The sequence below is a fragment of the Typopeltis vanoorti genome, chromosome 2, assembly GCF_054136105.1.
Source record: "Typopeltis vanoorti isolate ZY-2024b chromosome 2, IOZ_Tvanoo_1.0, whole genome shotgun sequence".
NCBI classification, from domain to species: domain Eukaryota; kingdom Metazoa; phylum Arthropoda; class Arachnida; order Uropygi; family Thelyphonidae; genus Typopeltis; species Typopeltis vanoorti.
Window position 1 is genome coordinate 49,800,988 of NC_143550.1, and position 13,058 is coordinate 49,814,045.

A 13,058-nucleotide genomic window follows, 5' to 3' on the forward strand; every position below is an offset into this window, starting at 1 on the left:
GACTAGTTTTGATTCTTACTGAGGTCTTCTTTGGTCTGCTACCCACTGATGAAGACCTCAATAAAGATTGAAACTGGTCTTCATAGTGACTATTCCCATTATGTTTTTACATTATGGGAATAGTCACTATTCCCACAAAAGAATTTTACACCCAAAAAATATTGTTAAACAAAACAATTATATGCTTGTGTTCATGTTGTATAAACTTTTTTTTTTTTTTTTTTGTATGATATGTTATAAAACTTGTCATCAATTATATGATATGCATAGTTCTTTTACTCACCACTAAAGAAAATGCATTCCGCATAAGAGGAATCACTGAATATTGCTACAAGATGAAAATGTTTTCTGTATACTTAGTGAAGTTGGCAGAAAGTCATACTGAACAAATTACTTTTGTGATCTAGATTTAAAAGAGGATAGTAGTATCTGAAACCCAAGGATCACAAGTATAAAAAAGGCAAAGAAATCAAAGAATTAGGCTAAACAAATTGTAAATAATTAGTTTTGTGTGTGTTATATAAGAATCCTTCAGAAGTGCAACAAGTGCATATAATATTTCTTTCAACAATACTGCTGCAGTGCTTGAGTGAAACAAGGACATATATATATCACCAGATGAGAAATTTCAGCAACAGATGTATCTAAGCAGATGTTGGAAATTATGGGCAAAGAGTGAAATACTGATATGAATAGAGCAACTCACTTTAAAAATGCATAATTAAAAAAAAAAAAACAGAATACATATTTATATTAAAACAGTTTTAGAAATGAACAATAAAAATTTTTGTTTAAGGTTTTTAATAATAAATCACCAATGCAATTATAAAGTTGTTTTACAACTTTTACTTTCAAAATTAAACATTTTAGAAGAAATTTAAGTGTCAGGAAACCAAAACATCTATTAAATTCTTTACCTGTAATAATATTCTTAACATGTAGGATTTTATCAAGTGCAGAGAGGGGGGGGGAATTATATTTACAACTCTCCCAGTATGTGATTATCCCAATGTGTCACAAAACAAATCTATACCAATAATATTGTGTGAATATTACTCATATAAAATACTATTCATATATATATTACTCTACTGAATAATACTAATCCTTTCCTATACTGTATAAAGCAACAATCACATGCTAACATTTATTTTGGATGAATACTTACATCTATGTATTAACCCAAATCAGAAAATAATAAACTTATGTCCAACGAAAAAATTTAGATATTTTAACATATTTTAAAACAAAAATGTTGCATCCTATCTGATACCAAACAATTATTTGCATTAAGCCATTACATTATAGTTTTTAATACACAAAAATAATAAAATTCAAAAATCCCAGCAAATCTTTTAAGGCACAAGGTCAACAGAATAAGACAAAACCACAAGTGCATAACTAAAAATTCTGAATGTCAAAAATGCATAAGATGAAATTATCATCACATCAGACAAATCAGCATTTTCCAAATTAATACAACTGATCACAAAGTATAAAAATTTTATATTGTTTTCAATGTGTTAATCATATTTATATATACACTTTGTACAAATACATCCCATTTTAAAATTACTGTAGTAATATACTTACACTGGAAGTATGACCAGATTCGATAGTACAATTACTAATTAGAATCTAGATGTGTAAAGAGCCAAATCTGTTCCCCCCCCCCTCCTTTCTTTGAATTCAGAACAAGCTGATCTCTCTTCTACATATCCCTCATTTTAAAAGAACAACTTTGACAATTTAAATGAATGCAACAGAAGCAAGTTCTACCTATGATGCTAAGTTGAAATGCTAGTGACAGAAGGAACTTTGTGATTAAAATAAAATATAAAAATATATATATTATTAAAAAAAAAAATCACTTTCTGTAAATGGTTCAACAATTTTGCATTAGGTCATTCTGCTAACAATGAAAATGTTTGTGCTATAGTTTCTTTCTGCTATGCATATGCACTTTAAAACTGCTATGCACTGATACAAGAACAACTTTTGAAGAGCCAACACCTTGCACCAAATGAATTGCAAACAAGCATTTCTTCCCCTCACTGAACACACAAATAGTTGAATATTATTTGTAATGAATGTTCACAAGAGCACAGTGTCATACATGATTTTTTTAGATTTTTTTTAATCTTCCAAATATTTCAAGTCACTATGGATGATGATGTTTTCATTTAGAATAATGTCCTGCATCACACAATGAGCTAGGTATTCTCCAAGTGGATAGATTCCTTGAAAGACTTGGGCTTCATTTCCTGAAATGATAATAAGTAGTTTCATATTATCAAACAAACACATATACAGATACTCCCTCATTCAACATCAGCAGGGAAGAAAAAACAGTTGTACTATCTTTCACAAAATAGCAGTAAATAAAAACTAACATTCTTCTCCAAGTTTTATATTTTATTTTATTTACTGGCCTGGGCAGAATGAGTGAAAAACATATCTGCTATCCAACTGACAAGCTACAGTTCAGATGTCATCATCAATACAATCGTCTTATGGTTGTATTGATGATGATAAATTTTCTCAAGCTGATTCAAGCCTCCAGTAATTTGGGTAATGGTCTCACACCAGGCAGTTAAATTCATTTTAAGATTCACTGCCTGGTGTGAGAGCATTACACAAATTACTGGAGATTTGAAGCAGCTTGAGAAAATTTTATGTGTAGCCTGCAAAGCAAAATTTCTAGATTATCTAGCCTATATAATTACAAGTTTCATGGATGGGATTCACTAATTAAAACTTCTTCATCCATAACAGAAAAAAGTTATCAAAATTTTTATACATCAAACTCACTCCATCAGTTCTACTGATTCCTTTCTGTTGGGAGAAAACAAAATAAAAATCATGACGACTGCTAATAGCTATAAACATATGTTGCCATCCAGAAAATTATCAACAAAGCATAACTGTATGTAAAACGAGCTACCATGCCCTATCTTTAACCCCCCAACTGGCCATGACGTCTATAGACGTCCAGCTAAAACTGGATACGATTCTGTAACACCCATTGAATAATATGGATAAGAAGTGCAATTTGGTCTCACTATTTCATCCACCTCGGCCGGTAAAGAGGTTAAGAAAGATCAGAGCAAATGGCCGAGTAGTTAGTGGAGTTAACTACTACTCAGCCACCCTCCAATCAACAGGCTATGGGTTCAAATACCACCGTGAGCAATGGATGTTTGTGATCATCTTTAGGTGGTAGATGGATTTCATCTCCCCACTTACTGGAGTACTTAGTCCACTCACAGTACAATAAGTTTGCAAGTAACTTTTCATGGGTGTGAGCAACAAAAATAGCATGGGTTCTTCACAAGTTTAATCTGTCTGCCACCCTTCAGGCTATTTCATAAACTGTCTATCCACCAAGGATAAATTACCACCTCTCTCTCTCCTTGCCTGGTGTTTATCAAGTATACCATTCTGAGACTTTTTTGAGCAGACTGGCTGTTCTGAGTAAACAGAACCCACTATCAAAAGGGAAAGATGGTTAGACATCAAATTCTTGATCTGATAAATCTTGCCTTGTCTACTATGCTAGAAATTAGACACAGTTCTTTGGAATCACATCAAGAGTCTGCACTGAGATTTAACTTCATCTGTTCCTCAAACCATGAAACTCTACAACACCATTTCTCAACCAATTCTGATTTCACACCTATTTCAAAGTTTTGGTTAAGAGTTATCATGATTAACTGTATCAATATCTCCTTAAATGACTGATTTATACAACCTCGCACTGAATTACATAACTTAATCACTGTTTCAATTCAACTTAGTTTTGTTTACTCAGCTGCCAAGGCATGATTAAGTAATGTTGATAACCACACATTTCTTCTCTGCTTGACAATGATCTTGTAATAAGGAAGAAATATACAGGAGTTAATAAATTCTATAATTTTTTAGAACTGCTAAAGATAATGAGTTATTTTCCATGTGAAATCATAACATAACCATAAAAAAAAATTCTAAAAATTCCTACAAAAGGGGCTCTTAAGTAAAAAACAAACAAAATGGAATGAAGGATAACGTTTTACTTATATTCTCACACAAAATCCAAACATGTGCACGAGATTTGGTCTAACTATTTGTCCTTAGAGATCATGAGATCACAAGGACAGGAAATATAAACGACAAAATGTCTCAAAAAAGAGAGGGATGAGAAGAGAGTCAAAGAGAGAAAAGGAGGAAGAAAGGAACAGAGAATAGAAGCCATCAATGAAAAAAGATCATTTTCGTACCTTTTATACTTTATTTGATAATGTTTTGGAGGGAAGCCAATTTTCTCTCCTTTGTAAAGTTCTCCAATTATCTTATATTCTTATGCAAAACTATGGTCTAAGTAAGATTAAATCTCCATTAGCAACAATTAGTTTTTCAGTTCCACAATTATATCCTTTATAGCTTTTAGTTCAACAAACTATTCTTCAACTATACACAGAGAATGAAACCTATATGACACAAAGGTTTAAATTCAGATCCAACTTCTATCTTTGCTTACTATGAACATGAGAGATAAATCATGCATACACATGAATTTGCCTGCACGCACACACACACACACACCATACATTCTCTCTGATCTTATCTATATTAACAGATGCTTAAAGAGCAACTGATTAGTAATACAGCAGAAGATAAGAGAATTACAGTACTGCAGTGTACAACTTAGTCATTAAGCTGATGCTACAATGCAAAGAAGTGTTAGTTTTCTGTGACATAAATCACAGGGGTAACTAATATGCATATTAGAAAGGCATTACATTGTCTAAGAAAGAAGGAATGTCAGCAATTATGTTACTCAACACTAAATTAAACGAATATTTTGTGTTACCTTTATTAAATGCTGTATATAATTTGTTATTATTAAACTGAGGCTATGTAATTTTGTATTTTGATGCAAGTAATTTGGTTATCCCATCTGTAAAAAAAAAAAGGAAAGGAAAACCCCCTGCATCCTATCAATGACAGCAGGAATATCAACTGTACCTTTATTTCATCAACTGATCAAATTCCTCTAAGAAGTACTTTGAAAATATTACCATATATCAGTTGCTGTTAACAGTCTGTATGTCCAGGAATCCTTAATAAAATTTCCATTTTATTCCTTAAATTTATGGAAATTCTGAATACATGTTATTCCATTACTTCAAATTTTCACCTCTCTCTCTCTCTCTCTCTCTGCTATTCTATCTCCTTTCTCAGCTCCCAGCTGTTATTTTTTAGTGTTCTCTGTTGCTAACCAAACAAATGTTGCATGATGTCATGCAGACTGCTTCTGTCAAATTCAAGTTCTTCACTATATGCTTGGCTATATCACTATCAACAGCAACACTGTTACAACTTGGACAGTGCATAAATCTAATCTATCAGTAAAATCATCTACAGCTTTTAACACAAACCATATGTATAACATGCATATGGTAGCACATATGTTCAAAATATCCTCCTTTTGCCTACACACACACACATCTGTGAGGCAACATATCGACGATGGCACGCACAACATTCAACATAAATGCTATCACTGCTCGCTCCAAATCCACCTTCAGGCTGGTGATGCTGAGGTGTAATTTCTTGTAATCTACTTTCTCAAGCTTTGACCACAATTTGAAGTCCAACAGATTCGGATCAGGGCTTCCAGATGGCCAATCAAATGGTGATATGTGGTCAGGCATATTTGCCTCCAACCACTGTTGTGTGGTTCTTGCCTTGTGTAGAGGGGTCGAGTCCTGTTCGAAGGTCCACTGCCTGCTGTGAAACAGTTGTTCAGAGGCTGTACCACAGGTTTCAGTATGGTGTCTTGATACACTTTGGTGGAGGTTTTGACCTCTTTCTCGCAGAAATGATGATGATCTCTCTGAATCCTAGGTGCTATGCAACCATCTGGGGCATATACTTGATCATTTCATAAATGAGAAGATTTTCGTCTTCTCATCTGTGTATGTCGTTCGTGTATTGCTGGAGAAGTACTTTTGATTTTTATCATCCTTTGCCACATAAGTTGTGGTGTTAGGAAGTGTCCAGCAGAACAACAATAGGCTCTTACCCTCCATGTCATTAGTTAGTACATGTGACACCATTTTCTGCAAAATGTTCATCTCTCATGACAATACTTTTTGCATTCTCACAGGATTACAGCAGAGGCGTGCCTTCACAGCCCTCACAAGCGTGTCCTAATGCAGCATCAGGTTGACCAGTTCTTTGGCAGTCAGATATGGCTTCTATATCGGTATAATGGTTAATAGTCTGATACACAAACATCCTACTGATCTTGAGTGATTTCAGTGGTGTTGAAAATAACAGGTGGCTGCATTCCAACCTTGTGATGTGCTATTACAGCTACATGGTTCTCATAATCTCCCCACTGCATATTAATCCATACAGCTAGACAACTTTCTCTCTACTGATAAACATGTGAATGTTAGCTATGCATAGCATCACTAATTGAACTGAGCTCACAATTCTGTTGTCCACAGAATTGTGTGAGAACATGCAGATGTGTGGGAGTTGTATTCATGGCAAAACTGTGTATATACACATCACAATTAAATATTTATAAATAATGCAATATTTTAGTTGAATATTTATTCAAGAAACACACAATATCCTTTTGAAAAATAAATACATTTAAGTGGTAAGTACTAGTTATTTTTATTACCTAGCTAAGTAAAATTTTATTACCTGTTCTTTGCAAACCCAATATAAAATTACACTGTTTGCATAGCTAAGTCACTGGTATAAAAGTAAAAAATTGTATATTTTAAATATTTTATTCTAACTTTACATTAATGCTGATGACATGTAAAAACTCTCTACGTGTAATTTACTAACTTTATATCACTTAAGAGGCACTAAAATTATGTTTTGATAAGTGAATATACTAAATACATTGAAAGATGCAACAACAACAAAAAAAATACCTATGGTTTTCTTCATTTTCAAAAGATTGTCTAGGCTGAATGGATGAAAACAACAGAATGGGAGCAATTTTGCTTTATAGCCACCTATCAAGAGTTCTGTTATAAAGATTTCTTTTTCTTTTTAGAAGAAATGCTATGATCAAGATGATTTTTTAGTCATACATATTCCACTAAATGGGTAAATGAAACACAAAAAAAAACTAGACTTGCAGATTCAGCCTGTGGCATGCAGGGTAGAGTTCAAAATGGGAAGAAGAGCACTTGGAACACGTAAATCAGGTGGGCTTGCTATCGTGAAGAAAATTAGTTTGTCCGAAAATATGAATATGAAATCAAAAACGCACACCTTGTCCACATTAAAATGTCAGTAAAAAATAAAGAAATTGGAGAATCTGGAACAAGCTGAGATTTATTTTAAAATCCTCAGAACTTTTAAAAATTCTGTAGATCTACCAAAAAATGGCCACCATAATTAATGCCAGGAAAAATCTAAAACAAAAAACATTTTCTTCCATCTAAAAGTTTCAAGGTTTCTGATGATACCCTTGAAATGACTTATCTAATTCATAATAATGCCTACAACGTGTTCCTTAAAATGTCTCATTAATGCTTGATAGGCATATTTTATTACGTTTGTGTCCATGCGGTTTGCAACCATATGCCTGGGGAAGGAATGTCCTATGTTCGATTCCCATTGATGACATGAGGAGCTTAAGGCGGACAGCAGGCTCCCATTTTTATCTGGGGTTTTTGATCCTGCAAGCAGGCTACAGTCATAGGATATAGTACTTAATCCCTCATTAGGAGGGCTCAACCAGTCCTAGGGGGGGGGGTAACCCCACATGAATAAATAAATAAATTATGGTTGTTAACTATGTGTGCTCTTTTAGCAGTTTGCATGCTTTGCAAAATGAAAAAAACCAGTTTCTGAGAGGGAACCTTGCCACCTGCATATAAGAATGGTTAAATAATCTTTAGTTATAAAGCCCATATAAATGCTCTTCATGTCTTAGTTTCATGGAGCCTCAATTTGCAACTAATGAGCATCGTTATTGAGCTATGGAGGTTACAGTGTTTCTTAAATAAAATCATCCACAGTTTTCAAATCAACCCTAGTTAGTTTGTAATGATCTTCTTCTTCTTCGTCTATGATCTCTTATGCTTTTAAGCGTCGAGATTTTGCCAAAGAGATTTCCATGCCGTCCTGTCCAAGGTTTGTTGTTTTGCTTCTTTCCAGTTAATTCCCTTCTTTTCTAATTTTTCTTTAATTTCCTTTTGCCAACCTTTCTAGGTCTGCCTATGTTTCTTTTTCCTATTTTCTGGCTTTCGTATACAGTTTTTGCTATTCTTCCTTCTTCCATTCGATTGAGATGTCCAAACCATCTCATTTGGGCTTATGTTATGAATTGATTCAGAGGTGCAACTTGAAGGCTGTCTCTTATGGTTTGATTTCTTATTCGGTCTAGTCTTGTTTTTTGTGCCACTTTCCTGAGATATTTCATTTCAATTGTTTGTAGTTTATTTGTGTTTCCTGTTGTTAAACACCAAGACTCACAACTGTATGTTAATGTAGGTAGAAACACTGAATGGTACACTGCCATTTTGGTATTTTGGGTGACTTCTTTCTTATCTAGGAGTGGGCCTTTCATTGCATAGAATTTGTAATGATTTTATTTTAAAATTTCATTCTGAATTCAGCACTTTGGCATGAACTCCTAACTGAGGTAAGTAAACCATCAAACTATAGTTGCAACAAGAACAAATTTTCAGCAGTATTGTGCTTTTGAACGAAGAACAGTATTCTCATTAACTCGCTCAGTTTTAAAAGGAGATTACACTGCAGCCATACTTGCATATGCTTCTCCTTACAGCATATGAAGAATTCATAGAAGCATGTATTTCTGTTGTGACTGTGTGGTTCATAAGAAGTCTATATTATGTGCAGTAACAAATGACATCCAGAGGTGTGAGCCAATGTGGCAGAGAATAAGGATCATCTGTTCTGAACAACCAAGACTAAATGGATAGCATCTCCACTTTGCAACAAAGCCACTGTGAATTCAAATTTATTATGGCATGAAACATGTAATTAATAGAGAAGGCTCCTGGGACCCCCATGGAAGTGACACGTAATAATAGTAATATGGTAGTTAACAAACAGTAGGGTACAGGGAAATGACCATGAGTAAATGGATGATAATGATTAGCATTACTGGAATTCCTACTAACATGCCCTTAACCAATACAGACTCATTATAAACAATGCAAAAATATTCTTTTCCCTCCACAATTTACCAAGAAGTAAATTTCACCAAAAAATATTGAATGAATCAACAAGCTCTGGGAGATATAATATTAAATTATTTAACAATTTTTCAGTAAAACTTTTTTTTTTAAATAATTTTTTACTGCATGAGTATGTTTACATTTTATAAGTTATATATTTATTTATTTATTTATTTGAATGCCTTCAGATGTCTTAGAATTCAAGCCAATACCACTACCAGAATGAAATACTTTCAGACACATTCCTAGGCCAGCTTAGGAAGAGTAGCATTGATAATGCTACTGTCTCTAGCTGTTAAGTGCTAACATGTGGAATTAATTTTGTGACTATTTATTAACTCAGTTGATAACTTTATTTGTGTGTATGTTAATTCCAGGATTTAAATAAAGAACTACTTTTCTCACTTTTGTTTCGGCAGAGTGCACTACATATTTTGTTGATTTTCAAGGATTAATTATAAAGTTTATATGGCATGTTATATAAATGAAGAATTATGTGCAGCACCAAATGACTCCCAAAGGTGTGAATCAATGTGGCAAAGAATAAGGATCATCTGTTTGGAATAACCAAAACTAAATGGATAGCATCTCCACTTTGAAACAAAGTGGCATGCATGAGATACCACCACACACTAATCTTAGACACTTATTTCTAACTTACTGTCAGCTTCTTTTAATTATTATTATTATTATTATTCCTGTGACTATATTTCATGATAAAGTACATGTAATCAATTCCATTGTTCTTAAATGTCATGCTTTGTTTCATGACTTTTAAAAATCACTAATTTATCACTCATGCACTGTACCAACATTGCCAACACATGATTCCCAACCATTTTTCTAATTGTTCAATTGCAAATAACAGAATCTAAAATATTAATAAAAGTCATGATAAAATAGATAAGCTTTTAAATAAAATAAACTTAGACTCAAAAAAAGTTTTAGAAAAAGCAACCGACACAATGAAAAAGGAAAAGTTGGTCCTTGTTGGGGATCTAAATAGCAGAGTAGGAAATGATTGCGAGATATACAAAAATGTTTTGGGAAAATTTGGAGAAAAGAGCAAAGCTAATCATAATGGCAAATATCTGTTGGATTTCTGCTCATGACATGGACTGGTTATTACTAACACCATGTTCCAACATAAAAAGGTGCACAAATTCACATGGAGAGAAGAGGCTCATTGACTATGTTATTGTTAATAGTGATGTTTTCTCCCTGGTGCAGGACACCAGAGTGTACAGAGGATTTGAAATTGGAAGTGATCACTATTTAGTCTTGAGCAGGATAAAATTGAATTTCATATTGAAAAGAATGACATGTAAGAAAGTTTTAAAGTGAATAAAAGTTGAGCAGATCTCAGATGTGAACTGTAGACTAAAATACACAAAGATTATGGGGGGAAAAAAATGAAAGAGTTTGAGAACAGGAATCAAACCTTGGAGATTCAGTAGCAAACTCTGAAGAAAACATTGACTGATTCTGCCAGAGAGGCATGTGGTGAGGTTGTCTGCAAGGATAAAAAAAATCAGAACTCCCTGGTGGACACAGGAAGTTAAAGAGGCAGTGAAGGAAAAGAAGAAAGCATATCAAAAGTTCCTGTCAAATACATCAGCTTGTGCTCTTAGAGAATACAGAGACAAATGCAAGAATGCTAAACACTGTGTAAAACTAGCTAAACAAAAGTCATGGGAGGACTTTGGTAAGAATATAGAAAATAAATATCAAGAAGGTGACAAAATATTCTTGAGGTTGTTGAAGAAGCTTAGGAATGGAGGAAAGAGTGCTGTAAAAGGAGTTAGAGATGATAAAGGTGACATGAAAACGGTAGAAAAAGATATCCTTGAAGTATGGAGTAATTACTTTGAAAAACTGCTAAATGAAACAAGCAGTGATGACAGCACAGTGGTAAAAAAACACTGACCAGGCATGCAGGAGTAGATGATATTCAACCAGAAATGCTCAAGCATGGAGGTATAAAAGTCTTACAGTGGCTGCACTGCATAGTTCAGAAAGCCTGGACAGAGGAACGAATTCCAGATGATTGGAGTAGAGCTCTAATAGTATCCATATATGAAAAGGAAAATAAAACTGAATGTGAGAATTACAGAGGTATTTCCCTACTGAGTGTTCCAGGCAAGATCTATGCAAGTATACTTGAGAAACTGTTGAGAAGAATTGTGGAAGAAAAGCTTGGTGAAGAACAAGCTGGATTCAGGCCAAATAGAGACTGTCAGGATCAGATCTTCACTTTACGACAAATAGTCAAGAAAGCATGGGAATATAACAAAGATCTGTACTTAAGTTTTGTCGATTTGGAAAAGGCATATGACAAGGTGCTAAGTATTGCTTGATATAATGCCCCATTGACACTGCAGCATATTGAATAGCTTCTCTCTTGGCACCTTGGCATATGCCTTTTCCAAATCGACAAAAAATAAATACAGATCTTTGTTATATTCCCATGCTTTCTTGACTATTTGTGGTAAAATGAAGATCTGATCCTGACAGCCTCTATTTGGCCTGAATCCAGCTTGTTCTTCACCAAGCATTTCTTCTACAATTCTTCTCAACCGTTTCTCAAGTATACTTGCATAGATCTTGCCTGGAACACTCAGTAGGGAAATACCTCTGTAATTCTCACATTTGGTTTTATTTTCCTTTTTATATATGAGTACTATTAGAGCTCTACTCCAATCATCTGGAATTTGTTCCTGTGTCCAGTTAGAATTGAAGGAAGTACAGGAAGATGGTTTAATGTTAAATCTGGTGTGAGACAAGGATGTACATTATCCCCTCTGTTATTCATTATCTATATGGATCACATTATGAAGGAAAGTGGTATTAAACATGATATCAAAATTGGAGATGTTAATGTCAGCTCTTTGCTTTATGCGGATGATGTTATACTTCTAAATAAATCCGCTACAAGTCTGTAGGATTCTCTGACTAAATTGAATATCTGTTGTAATAGATATGGTATGAAGGTCAGCAATAAAAAGACAAAGACAATGAAAATAGGCAGAATCACTGAAAATGTCAACTGTGTTGTGAATGGAGAACCTGTGGAACAAGTAAAACATTTCAGCTACTTAGGCACAATTTTTACTGAAGATGGTAAATTAAATATAGAAATAGACAACAGAATCAGCAAAGCTGGTATGGTAGGAAGTCAACTGAATAAACTCATATGGAATAAGAGAGAAATTAGTCGGAACACTAAATTAGCTGTATACAAGACAGTGTTCAAACCAGTTATGATATGATATGAGTAGCAGATATGAGAGTCCTGAGAAAGATTATAGGTGTGAACAGATGGCATCAATGGCAATATCATATTAAAAACAAGGATATTAGGAAAGAACTTGACATTGTCAGCATCCAGGAATGCGTTAGCAGAGCTAATCTCAGGTGGTATGGTCACTTAAACAGAATGGGCGAGGAAAGATTAGCAAAACAAGTGTTCTCTGCAAGGTTGGCAGCAAAACTACCCAAAGGAAGACCAAGATATAGGTGGATTGATAGGGTACAAAGTGCCTTAGACGATAGAAATATAAGATCTGATAACGCTGGAGTCTTGACAAGTAACAGATTGATTTGGAGGAAAATTGTAGATAGGAAGTTAGTAAAGATGTAATTTTTTTTCATGTAGTACTATCATATCCTGTACACCCCTTGAGGGTACATGGCAGGAACTTGATGATGATAAACTTAGACTTAGGATACATGAATTTATTGACTCACTAAAAAGTGAAATTGTATCCAATACACTGGAGGTAGTCGAGTCGTCGGCCCTCTTCTTTGTACCTTTGATATGATAAGACAATG

At 34.0% G+C, this 13,058-nt stretch overlaps 1 protein-coding gene across 1 annotated transcript in view; it reads right to left on the reverse strand.

Annotated features, from left to right (window-relative positions):
- Positions 1–784: 784 nt before the first annotated feature.
- The window catches only part of ERp44 (Endoplasmic reticulum protein 44), a 196,800-nt gene continuing 184,526 nt past the window's right edge, over positions 785–13,058 (reverse strand). Inside the window, exon 13 of the mRNA XM_090404875.1 lies at positions 785–2,264. The gene's annotated coding sequence lies outside the window, so the exon portion shown is untranslated. The remainder of the gene's footprint in view (positions 2,265–13,058) is intronic.